Source organism: Parasteatoda tepidariorum, chromosome 11 (assembly GCF_982258835.1).
Source record: "Parasteatoda tepidariorum strain Cologne lab strain chromosome 11, Ptep-v5.0, whole genome shotgun sequence".
Classification (NCBI taxonomy): domain Eukaryota; kingdom Metazoa; phylum Arthropoda; class Arachnida; order Araneae; family Theridiidae; genus Parasteatoda; species Parasteatoda tepidariorum.
This window is the reverse complement of record NC_141765.1, coordinates 51,432,837-51,446,080: the sequence shown is the minus strand read 5'-3', so window position 1 is coordinate 51,446,080 and position 13,244 is coordinate 51,432,837. Positions and strand designations below refer to the sequence as shown.

General features: G+C 25.5%; 1 long non-coding RNA gene across 1 annotated transcript in view; it reads right to left on the bottom strand.

Annotated features, from left to right (window-relative positions):
- Window positions 1-13,244, bottom strand: part of LOC147801805 (uncharacterized) — a 202,127-nt gene that overhangs the window by 162,376 nt on the left and 26,507 nt on the right. The gene's annotated exons all lie outside the window — the stretch shown is intronic.

The window sequence follows — 13,244 nt, the reverse complement described above, 5'->3', positions numbered from 1 at the left end:
TGACTTGAGGATCATTTACTAATTATGTGTTTGCATATGGGTTCAGCGCAGTCATAAATAGAAAGTTTCAACACTTCAAAATTTTTGTCTCTTTTATTCATTTGTTTTGAAGAAGAAATTATTTGATTATTTGAATTATTTGATCTTTTTAATCGGAGTTTTTACCTAAGGGACTGCTCACTAATTGCATAAAGTATATCAATTATTTTTGTAGTCTTATTTTACTTACTTATTAAAATTTTAAATTATCTTAAATTATTTAATGAAAAAAATAAATGTTAAGAGGCAAAATTTTAAACAAATATGGAGTGAATGACTTTTTACTGTTATATTGAATGAAAATCATAAGTTATTCACATTTGTCATTTCAAAGAATTTTAATTCATATTTTTATCTTTTGATTTAAAAGCAATTGAAATTAATTAGTCAATAATGTCAGATTTTATTAAATATTATGAATATAGGGACTATATAATAATTTACTTCTGACAAATATGCTTAGCTATAATGCTCAGTGTATTTGCATTACAAAATTACTTTTAAAATTTTATTCAAGAAATATTAAACCATATTACAAATTTTGATAAAAATTTAATAGTTGCTGTTTACTAATTTACATTTGTAATATGAATTTATAACTTTAGTATGATCAATAATATTAATCTTGTAAATGTTTGTTGAGTATAAATTTATAAGTTATTTTATTTAATTCTAGAAATACACCAGATAACTTTTTTAAATTAAAGTTTAATAGTAATTTATGAATTAAAATTATTTTTTATATAATAAAATAAAGTAATTATTTATTTAAAAAGTAGAATGATTAACAAAATTGAATAAATTTAAAGTTGCTCTATAATTGTTTTCATTGTGGCTAATGTAATCAAGAATAGAGTTCTTTGTCAGAAACTAGCTATTTTGTCATAGTGATGTAGTCTTTGGAAATGTTTTTCCATTTTCTTAATTTTATGAGTTCATATATGTATATATATACATATATATATGAAGACATGCTTTCAAATAATTTTTATAAAATGAAATTATTTATTTTTGTGTATAAAATTTTTTATCACAATTATATACATTTTTTTTAAAAAAAAAAGTGTTTTAAAAATATTTGAGTTCTTAAAAAATGCTTATTTTTTGTTAAAAATTCTGGCTACACACCCTGTAATCAGTTCATTATATTTTAATGATATCCATTAACTAACCAGTTTTAATTAATATAATTCTTGAATTTTTAAAAAGGCTATGTTTGATGCCTGTCATTAGTGATATTTTTCATTTACCTATTAAAATCAAAATAAAAGTATTACAACAGCATATTACAGATATTTATAGTTTTAAATCTTGGTTTTTTTACTCATATGTAATGATCATATAGATTAAAAATAAATTGCCAAAACTGTAAGGAAAGGTCCTGCACTTTAAAGAATTGAGGATTGCATAGCAACCCACAATCAAAGATATAGGCCACTCTGGTTACTTTCCTAAAAATTGGATATTCACACACGTTCGAACTGGTAGCTTTATCTAACTTACCAAAATCTATATACAGTGAAACCTCGGTTCAGTGGATACTCTTAAGGCCGAAAAAAATTTCTGTTTACAAGAGTTATCTGCTTACGAGAAGGGTACCCTAATAATGAAGTTTATAATTGTAAATTGTTTTTAGAATATTTTCAATGATATAGAAAATTAATAATCTACAATGACTATCTACAACGATATTTATTTAAACTTTAAAAAATATTTCTTTCTATACAAAAAGAATATATGAAAAAGTTTGATATAAATACATAATTCTAGATGTAGATACAGACAAATAATTTTCCTATTAACACAGATATTCAAGTTAGTCATATGATACCGAATAGGAGCTTTTAGTCCTCAGTCGGTTTCAATTATTAGGTTTACACCCCCTAACACCTACCCATAAATTGATAGGAAACGTGGTTAATAACTCCTTGAAATTAAATCTCCCTTGATTCACAGAAAATTAAAAAAAATCAATGCTTACCTGTAAGGTATGAGGACCTATGGAGTTAATATATACACAATTAATCATTTGTCAAGTGTCTGAATAAATATTTCATTTGTATAAACAACTCGATGATTATATTTCTTTTTTTTTTTTACGCCAGCTGTGTTAAATACAGTCTTCAAATTTATAAGAAATTGAAAGAAATTTTCAGTGGGGGAAAAAGCATTGACGATTGCATTTAAGAAGTCATTTCTCTCTTTTCTTTGCAAAGATAAGGCAAGGTGACAGGAGAAAGATTCTTTAATAGTGAAATAGCTTAACAATATTTTTAGTTGTGAATAAGGCAAAAAATTTACATGCTTTAAAAACGTTGAAAAGTTGCTTTTTTTATGCAATTTAAAACTGAAAAAGTTTTTTTTTTTGAACTCAAAAAAATGGTGTCCGGTTTGAAGAGATAGAAAATAATGTTTCAGGGCGAAGAGGACTGTCCACACCTGGTTACGTGAGTGTCCACTTTGGGGAGAATGTATTAATAGTTTATTAAAGTTTTTAGAGGTGTCTGTTTTGCAGTAGTGTCTATAACAGGAGGTTTCACTGTATTTTGTTTCCTTTTAATCATTCTTAAAAACTGCATTTAAATAGGCCTGGAAATAGCTGCTACATTGTATTTAAAAGAATGGGCAATTAACTCTATAAAACTCTACAAATTGGTTATCAAATCATTACCTAGATGTACAACCATAAAAAATACCAGTTAAAATTCGACCAAACAGCCAGTGAATAATTTTAGTACACCCTTAGGAGTATACTGAGAAATTTCTTAGATTTTCTCAGTTTCTACAGAATTAATTTTGAAGTGCTCAGCAATCATAAATTCACCAGTGTTCGGTTAGATCACAGTTGAATGATACAAAATGACTGAATTGATGTATTTTATTAATTCATAACAAACAGAGCACAATTTTCTTTCAACTATGACCAGTAGTTCAACAGAATTTTCAGGGTGGCCACAACGGTAAAAATATAAAAAGTGGTGAATAATGTTCCATGAAGCTCTTAGATATTTGGGAAGTTTTAATATTTTTCCACTATATTTTTGAGGATTAAATTAGCCTGTCATATTTCCATTTTTTTAGTTTATTGACAAGGTTTATATATATTTCCGTTTATATACAAACACATCTTAGTATATTGAAATAGTTACATTAATTTGTTGTTTTTTTAAAAAAGTTTCAATGCCTTTCATAACAAATTATTTTCATTTACCTATTTTCAAAACAATTATACTTTTCAGTTAATCTTTCTAGCTACTTAGACTTTAAATTTTTAGTAATTATATCTATTATATTATACTATTAAATATAACATAGTTTTTAAATTATTGTCATAAAGCAGATGTTTCTTACTATACTAATTTTATTTTAATAAACTATCCCTGTTTATTTTATTTATAGTTTGGTGATGTAAAAAATGACTTAAATATGAAAATTCTTCCCCATTTTTACCTTTATTTGTGGTGCTATGATTTATATAAACAATGATTATTCATCTTTTTATTGTGGTTAAATGTGAGTAATGTGTATTTTATGTATTATGATACAAATGTTGGTTTATTGCTAAGTCAGTTGGCATAAATTCATTTAAAATGTCTGCCATGATTTATGCTATCCTAATTCTGATACAAGATCTGTTTTTACTATTAAACGAAACTAGCTTTAGATATATTGCATGATTATATTTGAGTGTTTGGAGCATTAAATAAATAAAAAGAAAATTTTGTTTGTGTTCAGTATATAAATGTAATTTGCATCTGTAGAACCTTCTTCTAGTCTTAGTAAATGTTAATTTTTTTTTTTACGTTTAGTAGGTAACATCTATTTTATTCTTTTCTTTTAAGAATTCTATTTAACAGATTATCGAGATCTTTGTTTCTTAGAGTTTCGTAATTTTGAAATATTTTTATTGTCTTAGCTTTTATTTTCATCATGTAGCATTTGTAAATTTGTTGTTTTTGTCAGTATTTTTTTTTATACAAGTGTTATTTTATTTTGTTATTTCATCTTTGTAAGTACTTCTTTAAGGAAGATTGATCATGTTTTATATTAAAGAAAATGATAATCATAATAAATTAATCTCGACTAATGTTTGCTATTTTGGTGTGGTTATGTCTCAAAACTAAATTTTTGTAGATATGTTTTTATTGCATTTGTTATATTTATACATTATTGCATTGGTTTTATTTATGCATTGTTGCATTCATTTTATTTATGCATTATTGCATTCATTTTATTTATACACTATTGCAGCCATTATATATATTTATATATATATTTATATATATATTATTTTATTCTATTATACTTAAACATGGTTACATTACACTTTAAAAGTACTATTTCTGAAATTGTATTTTTTTTAATAAGAAGTATAGTTCTGGAAAAATAAAGAGTAAAAAAGGTTTTGCCAAGAATAGAGAAAAAAGAAACATTTAATTAAAAATTTTAAGTTGAAGAGCAAAAAGGAAAAAAAAGGGATGTGATGCATAAATTAATATCAAAAATTTTTTATTTTTTTTTTGAAAAAATTGCACACTGCTTTTTTGTAACATTACAAAGAATTTAGCGTTTTTCATGCTTAGAAAGAAACTGAATATAATTCGTCGACTTAAAAAAAGGAAATACAGGGTGAGTTTAAAGTCGCCACATTAAAATATTTACTGGTTCATAAAAATCCCAGCTTGAGTATTCAAATAAAAACATCACAGAGAAAAAGTATCACAGATTAAAATGTTTACTCTTATTGTCAGAGGTCGAACTTTTAGTGTAGCAAATAATGTTTGAAACATAAGGTTTGTGATAGTGAATTCTTTCAACAGATTTTAGCAGACACACTTTATAGAAGTTCAAAAGATGTTCAGAATGCCATTTTTCTTGTTCAAATTAAAGATTCCACTTTTCCATCATACAATTTGCATTTTCGTGGTGCCTTGTTTTTTAGTGAATGAAAAAAGGTTAGATTCAAATTCTCTGTTTTTCATTGTCCTAAATGGCCTATCTGCTCTCTCCTTAGTTTGTTAATTTGGTGTTTCTGCATCGAGAGATGTTTGTAAAACTCTACAGTGGCATGAGAATGACTTTTTAGTGCTCTAAATTGAATGCTCATTGTTTTGGGAGAAAAAAGTTTTTTAAAAAAACATGTTGCCTTCTTGACAATAGACATGTTTCAAAAATGAAGTTATTACTAACAAGATCACCCACACCAATTCATTTCAAACTTCAATGCGTTTTCACTTAGATTATGGACCTTTATAATTTTACGTGTACGACTTTAAACTGTCCTATATAATAGAAATTTTCTTTTTGTAAAATTGAAATCCCACATTTCTTAAAATTTTATTCTAATTCTTAATAATTTTTATACATTTTTCTTAATTTGAGCTTTTGTTCTTATGTTGTAGTATTTGTGAATATATTAATGTTTTAAGTAATGAAATATGTATCTATGCATACACTCAGTAATATAATATTACTTTATAAAGTCATACTTTATGGCTTATTTGAGGTAAAGAACTGTGTACATATGTGTTTATAATCCTAATCATGGTTTTTAGTAATGTACAAAATATTTCTTGCATACTTCTGTTTAACTTTGTTTTGATTATTCTTCACCAGATAAATTGTTTTGTATTACCAATGTCATTTACTTATATACCTGTGATATTTTTGCTCTTTTAAATGCATCTACTAAAGATAAGTGTAACCCCTCCTTTTGTTTGATATAAATAAATGTTTTTTCGTTATGTTTTCTTTTACCACAAATGAGTAAGCATTTTAATTTTTAAAATGGTTTTGAAGGACAAAAAAGAATATTTAGATTTTTTTATACAACATAATGTTTCTAAAGTAAGTTATGTTTAAAAACAATTCCTTCATTCACTATCTAGTCAACTTTATCTTGAAATATTGTGCAAAATTTTAAAAAGATTAGTAAATGTGTTTGAAAATCGTGGCCACCAAATTTAAATTTTGAAAAAACTATTTTCCTAACAAGCCTAATAAGAAAAGTATATAAAAGCTCTCTTTTTTTCATAAGATTTTGTTCCAATTGGCTTAAAACTATGAGAAAAAAATTTATGAGAGGTAGAAATTTTTTTTAAACATTATATCCAAAGCAACCCTTTAAAGTCTTATGTGATTATTAAAATATATAAATATTTTTTTGTAATTTGCATCGTTACTGTAAAGTTTTGTTGTCCATTCTCTAATATACAAAGTTGAGAATTGTAAAGTTTCAGAACAAATTGTTTCCTTAAGATATAATTAGTTTTAAACTTCGAAGTTTGATATTCTAATAAAATTCTTTGTATAAAAGAACTGCTTAGGAAATATTTTAAATTAAACTGATAATGCTTGGAATTTTTAAATTGAAGAAACATTAACGCTTTGCATAGCTTTTCCACGATTTAAATTGCTGTTAGAAACTCGTGCAACACGTTATTTGACATCTTACAATTTTTAAATAAGTAAAAAATTTATTACTAAGATTCTCTTCAAAAGAAATACAATTTGTCAGCACTATTCATAAAGAGCACTTAAAACTCTGTTCTATAGCAGTTGTTGAATATATTTAAAATTAGTACAATAATAGTAATAAATAATTAATTTATATTATCATAAAATATTAAGACTTCAAAGTTTGGTTGAAAATGATGTTCATAATTGCAAAAAGCATTTTCAAAGCAATAGATGAAATCATAGCATAAATTTGTTAAATGCAATTGTTTTTATTAAATTGTTTTTTTTCAAACATGAAATGCAACTTTGATTACCCTTTTAAGGGCAGTGGAATTAATAAAATTACATTATATTATTTATGAAGCTGAAATGTTTAAATTAATGATTAAAACCTTTTATGTACAACTTTAAATGTGTTGCAATATATAAAATTTTTAAAAAATGTCATTTCTTCCTAAACTAATATAGTGAAAATGTAAGGCCTAGTGGGAACTTTTAGTGTTATCAGAAAAAAAATTAGCAAATCGGTATTTATTTTTGAGAGAAAAAATAATAAACTTATCCAAATAAAGTTTTTAAAAATTATTTGCTCAGCATTAGAAATTCTTAATCATTAAAATGTAAATGACTTTAAAAATGTTAAACCATATTTAGTATTCATCTGTGTTAGTTTACTTATTTTCGTGAGACTTAGTGAAAACTACACTGGCAGCCTCAAACTTAAAATGCTCTGTTTTACAATTAAAATTACATTTTTAAATATTCTCTTATTTTAAGTCTATTTAAGAATAAAATATAATAGAATAATTTTTCTTTAATGTCTCTAATTAAGGTCGCTTATAAAGATATATATAAAAATATTTAAAGAACTTTTTCTCATTTGTGCTCTAAGTTAAAAGAAAAAGAAACACCCCGGTGTATTTTATTGGATTTTTTTTAATGTTTTTTATGATACAGTAGGGAACCGATTATCCGGAACGATCGGGACCATCGCTATTCCGGATAACTGATTTTTCCGGTTTTCTGAATTGCTACAAAAAGCCGTTTTTTTTATTGTTAAACCCAACTAAAAAAAGTTTTTTGGGAAATAATCTTAAAATGAAGGAAAAACTACGAAGTAATACACTAATGATTACTTCCAAAATGATGGTAAGGTAAACATCTTTCAAAAAAGAAAGAAAAATCCTAAAATTTTATGAGGAAAAAAAATTTTTTTTTTAAGAAATGGCGGGAAAATTTATCGAATTTCATTCCGATTTTTTAGTTTTCCGGATAATGGGTTCTGTACTGTATTACCTTGTTTAACACTTTTTAGATTTAATTTTTGATTCAAAAGAGAACAATTTTAGTTGAAAAGAAAACTTTTATAGGCATTTATATATTATTAAACTTTTTAACTTTTCAGTAAATAATGAATTTTAAAATAAAAAATGGTTTTAATTTTATAATTTTAATGTAGTATCTTTTTGTGCTGATATTAATAAATGGCTCTTAAATTAATTCATTCTTTGACTGGAAATAAAAGCATAATATTTGGGGGCAGAGAAATATGCTGCTTTCTGTTTTATTTATTTTGTTTTTAATTACTCTAGTTTTTTTTTTTTTTTTTTTTTTTTTTGCTTAAACTTTTTTTGCGGGCCAACTAATTGCATAACTTTTTATTTAAAAAAAATTTCTTAATAGTTTCTTGAATTGCTCTTTGAACTATGTATTTAGAATTAGTTTTGCTGTGAATTCAATAATTAATAATGGGAATAAAATAATTAATCATGTAAACTTATATTTAATAACATTTATAATGCAAAATAAGTTAATGTTATTTTCTTATTATTCAGTATTTTATCATGATTTGAAATTTAAATGAATTTTTACATTTAAATCATCACTTTGTATCATTTAAATATAACTACCAACAAAATAATTTTAATCCATCCATTTTTATATTTTATCAAATAAAAATATTCTTTCGAAAATTAAAAAATTCTATTTAATATTTTTTTATAATATTTATACATTATTTAATTTGTATTTGAAAAAATTATTTATGAAGGAGATAAAAGATAAAGTTATTCCAGCCTGTACTCAGCACCTGTTCAGTTCAAAAGAAATAGCATAAAAAAGCTCAAATTTATTGTTTTAAAAAAAATGATTTTTCTTAATATTGAAGCAAGGAAAATTATTGTATTAATTCAAAGTTATATACATTTTTCTTAATACACTAAGTTTTGAAAGTAGGATTATGCATATTTATCCATTAATATTTATAAGTCAAATAAAAAGTAACAATTGATATAAGGGCAGCTTTTGATTTTGTTTATAAAAATACCATTTGGGCCTGGGTTTTAATGTTAAAAAAAAAAAAAAAACAGGTTTGTGGGTCGGTCAAAAACCCTGTTTGTGATTCATATTTTAAGATATTTGAATCAAACTATACATTAAGCTTCTTTAGGGATTCAAAACATTCACTAAATCAAATTTGTTCTATTTTGCAAAATTCTGAAAAGTAGATTTACTTTAAATTAAATATTAATCATTTTTAAAGTGGCTTATATTCTGAGTTCTTTTTAAATATTCATACAAGTTTTTATTATTAATTTCGCTTTCATTATTTGCTCTGATTTCAGTTTCCATTGTTGCTTTTTCTTTTTATCCCAACTAATTTAAATCAATTATTTTAAATAAACTGACTTTAGTTCATGCAAAGATTTAGTTTGAAACCGTGTACAAAATATACTATTAGTTAAAACGAAAATTATAAAGCTAGGAGGTGGAAAACTACCCTAGATGTATTGCAAAACAAATTATTTTTCTGTCGGAAATGCTACTGCAAGGATTAAATGGAAGGGGAATCCAGGAATGAGTGATCAGAGACAATTAACCTAATTTTGAATGTTTTCTTTTTAATTTTACTGTCAGTGTTAAACGCTAAGTATTTCTTATTTTCACTCACCATGTACTGACAAAAATGTTATTGATTCCATGCTAGTAAAAAATAAATGAACTATTATTAAAGGACACTAAAATAATCACATGCACAAGAACACGAAGCTGTTATCGACCAAAGTATCACTTGCTAGAGACTAAGGCTTTCCAAGACTTCTACGCTCAAGCTGAGTAATGTAGAAAAATTGGCAGGTTATACTTCTATCGATGTTTTCTTTGCTTTTTGGTTACATCATTAACTGGAAGTTCCCCTTAACTTTCCATCTTCCTCTCAAGATTCTTTGATTAAAATTAATTGAAAATAAAGTTTTAAATGAAGTGTAGATACAGTAATATGAAGTATAAATTTCAGTTGGTTCAAAATTTAGATGAATCACCTCAATTTTAATAAAATCAGTATTGCTGCTCATATCAATAGCTTTTATTTATTTTAATTTTTATTGATATTTTATAAGGCAAGAGAGTGAAATAACTACTAAAGAATTCTTCTTTGTGGTTTTTGTGTAAACTTTTATGGTATTTAAATTGTGGTAATATTTTTATTTCATTTACTTTTTTTTGCATTTAAAATAATAAATTGAGTTCTTTTAGAACTATATTATCTATATGAATGTTATTAACTGTACTTCTTAATTTATATACACTTACATTTGTGACTTTAAAGAAATTGGTGTTATTTTCCCCATTACTTGCCCCATATACTTGTACATTGTTATGTGTCTATTTTACAGATGACTACTGAAAAGTATGTTTGAAATATGTTAACATTCATTGCTGATTTATATATCCATGTTGCCACAATGTTGTTATTATAAAATAAATAAAAATGTTTGACACCTTAGTAGCTTTGTTACCAACATTTTTAAACCATCACCCACTTTATAAGTCAGAAAATTCTTAACATCTCTTAAAAAAGAAAAAAAGAAGCGATGATAATAATTTTTTATATTTTTTGTTAAATCTTTTAAAATTCTGGTTATGATACTCTTCTATAAATATGCTATTTAGTTATTGGGAAAAAAAATACCTAATGACATATATACAGGGTGTCTCAGTTAAGCGTTTCAGAACTTCTAAGAGGGGTAGGGGGCATCCTGACGACTCGAAATCATCTAGCAATGTGGGGTCGGAAATGCTTTCCTGAAGCGGTGACGTACACAGAAGCACCATAAAGAAAAGAGACCGTAAATGAAAAATCGCTATAATAATAATACATTGAAAAAATTGTATGGTACATGGGCCAAAATAAGTGTTCGAAGTTTCTACCACCGGCTACAATGTACACCTCACATCTCCGGCGCATGGACATTCTGCAATACTCCAGGCATATCTCGCAGGCAGCTACTGCGATTCTTGCAACCAGCATTATCAACAGGGGTGTCATAAACCAGTGTTTTCATATGACTCCAGAAATCAAGACATGATAGGTCGGGTGACCGAGGAGGCCATATAATTTTTTCAATGTATTATTATAGCGATTTTTCACTTACGATCTCTTTTCTTTATGGTGCTTCTGTGTACGTCACCGTTTCAGGAAAGCATTTCCGACCCCACATTGCTAGATGATTTCGAGTCGTCAGGGTGCCCCCTACCCCTCTTAGAAGTTCTGAAACGCTTAACTGAGACACCCTGTATATATTAGAAACATTTTTTCTATGCTAATGTTGATGAAAATAATTAATAAGTAAAATTTTTACGTATAAATTCAACCTATCACTTAAAGAAAAACACTTATACTGCATATATTATAATAAAAAAGCAATTTTTATTAATTTTTTCAAGTCAACTCATCGCCTGTCGTTTTAGTGCAGCCTATTATATTTCCCTAGTTAACAATAAGATAACTGAAGTTCTTAATATTTTGATAACATCCCTTTGAATTATTTAACAAAAAAGAAAACAAATAAATGATAGTAATAAATTAGTTTAAAAATATATTCAAAATGTCTGATTGAAATGAGATAAAAGTGAGAAAAAGTAAACAAAAATTAAATTACTTTAAAATTTTTCAATAAAAAATCTCTTTTTATCATGGCTAGACGAAATTCAGGGAAGTAACTGGGGCACAAAAGTTTCACATGAACATTTTGACCTTAAAAAATGTGACGTTGGTATTACAGTATTTTATTGCCATTCTTTAAAAGCGTATTTTTTTTTTTTTTTTTAAGACAAACAATTTTAATTGCAATTATTATTTGCTAAGTTAGAAACAAATAATTCTCAGATATCAAATTTTAAATTTAAAAAAAATAAAAAGAATTTTAATGCTTACTAAATACTACTAATTTTATACATAGTTTAAGACCCTTTAGAAATCCTTTAACACTCCTAAAATATCTACGTACCTGCCAACTTTTACGCATTTGGCGTAAAATTGTATTTTCATATTTAAAGTGGTAGTAAATATATACTACTTTTTCTTTTATGAACTTAATTTTTAAATGACTTTGATCACCACTATTCTTAAAAAAATTAAGCATATATATTAATATGTGTACATTCATGGTTGTTAAGATTTTTCTAATACAACGTATTTCTTTGCTTAAAATAGAAATTTTAATTCCGTTTTACTACCACTGGGGAAAATCATAATGGAGGGAATTAAAAGTTGGCAGGTATGTGTCTACAACCTTTGCTAGCGGAGATGCACCCCTCAAAAAGTCGTATCCACCCACCTAGGTTACTTGTGGTAGAAACTAAGAAGATTTTTTTTTGTGTTTACTTACATTGTTGTTTTAAAAAGCACTGTTACTTAGTTTCAAATTAAAATATATGTATTTGTATCATTACTATGTTATGGAGTAACACTATTTTAAACATGCAAAATAAATATTTACAATGAAACACTTTTGCAATCACTTTTTTACTTTATTAAAATTGAGCTTTTAAGGGCGCTATCCATACATGCTTACATAATAATAAATAATTCTTCATTTTAACAGATTTTCTTTAACATTTAAAGTACTTGAAAGAAAATTTTATGCTTTATAATTTTACTTTTTATTTAATAAATGTGATTTTAATTACCACTTAAAAAAAATTTTAAAAATTTATGAAACATAATAATGATGTAGTGAAGTCTAAGTTCTAGAAAAAATAAAGTAAACTTAATTATTTTTGAGCTTACTTATAATTTTATAAGGAGTGGGATTTATGCACTAGGCATAAACTGTTAACTCCATAGATTTTTACAAATAGGACTCTGAATTGACAATCAATGACCTATATTTTTACTGAGTTTGCTAATAAGCATCTAGACAGGTGTTTCATGCATCAGATTTGAGTTTCACTCCTCACTGGAGTGAAAATAGTCCTCGTAAATTGTTATATAAAATTTAAAGTTTTTTTTTTCATGCATGAGGAGGGAAAAAATGACTTGACTTGCTGTAAAAATATCCTTGAGTATAGCAAGGGTATCAATGACACCTTTTTCATATATGCTGATTTCCGGAAATTAATCGTTATTATTTGGGTACAAACATTTGGATGATTTTCCTGTGCGTCTTGTGAAGAACTCCCTTTTCATGTCACCAATGAAAAAGTCAATGACATGAATTATTAATAAAATGTAAAGTTGGGAAAAAAAAGTAAAAAATGCATACAAAATAAATTCAATGTATTTTATTAATATGTTTTGTTATTTAAAAACCTTGTTTTAATTCATTTATAGTGTAAAAAAATTGGAAATTTCGAAAATTTTTTTTTGATTAAATATTCAATCAATTAAGTTAGAAAGTCCACTTTGCATAGTTAATTTGTTAGTTAGAATGTAATGCATTATAAAATGGTGGCTATTTACTCAC